Source organism: Octopus bimaculoides, chromosome 21 (assembly GCF_001194135.2).
Source record: "Octopus bimaculoides isolate UCB-OBI-ISO-001 chromosome 21, ASM119413v2, whole genome shotgun sequence".
Lineage (NCBI taxonomy): Eukaryota > Metazoa > Mollusca > Cephalopoda > Octopoda > Octopodidae > Octopus > Octopus bimaculoides.
In genome coordinates, this window is record NC_069001.1 from 2,235,966 (window position 1) to 2,237,812 (window position 1,847).

Here is a 1,847-nt window from a genome sequence, read left to right on the forward strand (position 1 = left end):
GAGAGAGAGAGAGAGAGAGAGGGGGAGTGTCAGATAAAGAGAGAAAAATAGATAGGAAGAAAATGTCAGGGAGGGGGTAAGAGAGAGAGAGAGAGAGTGTGTATGAGACAAAGAAAAAGGGAGAAAGAAAGAGAGAGAGGGGGAGTATTCGTGAAAGAAAAAGAGAAGGAAAACTGGAGTCCCAGTTCACAAACCTTACACACACACACACATTTATATGCACAAATATTCACACACACACACATGCATAAACAATGCATATGTACACATACATACAAATGCATGTGCTGTAGTATATAGTCCCTACGTCTGTCTGTTGCACCACCACCACCACCACCACCACCACCACTGTCTCTCTCCCTCCCCCACACACAAAGAAGACACTTGCTAAGTTTGCTGAATGTGTGTGTGTAGGAGGTTGCAAGGAGGTTAGAGTTCAACGATTTAAGCAGTTGCGATTTTCAGACCCCAGCAACTCTCAGCTCAGTGCCTTAGTCATCTGCATCCCCTCTTGCCACTGTCCACTTTACAGGGTCACAGATAACCTGGCAATTTGGTGGTGGTGGTGGTGGTGGTGGTGGTAGAGGTGAGGGTGTTTGAGAGATAAAACAGGAAGGGTAGAGGTCATGTGACCAGCTCTGTACTTAAGAATTGGTGGAAGTGCCTGGAAGAAAGAAGACATGGTTGTGGGGGGGATGTAGAAAGGGGAGGTGTTCTTTTGTGTTTTTGTAGGTTAAGCACAGACACACACACACACACACACCCACATACACACACACACACACACTGGTTTGTAGATGAATGGTCCTCCTCAATCACTGGACAATGAGGATTCAGTTGTCTGTCTTCTACTTGCTTCAGTCATTGGACTGTGGCCATGCTGGGGCACCACTTTGAAGCATTTCAGTGGAACAAATCAACTCCAGGGCTTATTCTCTCTCTCTCTCTCTCTCTTGTTTTCAAAGTCTGGTATTGCATTCTATCCACAACTTTTGCTGAACCACTAAGTTATTGGGACATAAATAAACCAACACTGGCTATCAAGCAATGGTAGTGGGGACACAAACACAAACACAAAGATGCACACACACACAGACACAAAGATGCACATACACCCACACACACACACTGTGGTAGGTCTCCTTAATGTAGTTTTTCAGGGAGATTCAGCGTGACACAGAATGTGACAAGGTCGACCCTTTGAAAGACAAGTACAACTCATTTCTACCAGCTGAGTGGAGTGGAGGAACGTAAAATAAAGTGTCTTGCTCAAGGGCACAAACCGCCACTGGGAATTGATCTCACGACCTTACAATCGTGAGCCGAATAACGTAACCACTAAGCTGTGTGCCTTCACAGAAGACATGCCACCTATGAAAGAAAAAAGCCAGCTACTTACTTTTTACGGTTAAATCTGTTGTGGTGATTTGTTTAAAGGAGAAGACATTCCACTTCAAAGACGATGAGTTTCGGAATTCCTTGTGTTTGTAATTAGTCTCAATAGGCCAGTCTCGTACTAACATTCAGTCACCGGGTCTCTCCTACATCCAGGAGGTAATGTTAATACCTGTAATGAAATTGGGGAGAAAACACCATTATCATTGTTTCAGTTCACTGCTACGACAACAAAAATAAACATTATCTTCAATAAGCCTGCGAAAAAAGAATCTATAAACATGAAAATGCAAGTTCGGTTGTGTGGTTAAGCAGCTTGCTTCCCAACCATGTGGTTTTTGGGTTCAGTTCCACTAAGTTACAGGGACATGAGCACAGACACAAAGACACACACACATGAATATATATATATAACCATCATGATATATATATATATATATATATATATATAT

The 1,847-nt window shown here is 42.9% G+C and overlaps 1 long non-coding RNA gene across 1 annotated transcript in view; it reads right to left on the bottom strand.

The window, feature by feature from the left end:
- The window catches only part of LOC128250470 (uncharacterized), a 106,690-nt gene that overhangs the window by 26,301 nt on the left and 78,542 nt on the right, over positions 1-1,847 (bottom strand). The window contains exon 2 of the long non-coding RNA XR_008266494.1: positions 1,400-1,567. This is a non-coding gene — a long non-coding RNA (uncharacterized LOC128250470). The remainder of the gene's footprint in view (positions 1-1,399; positions 1,568-1,847) is intronic.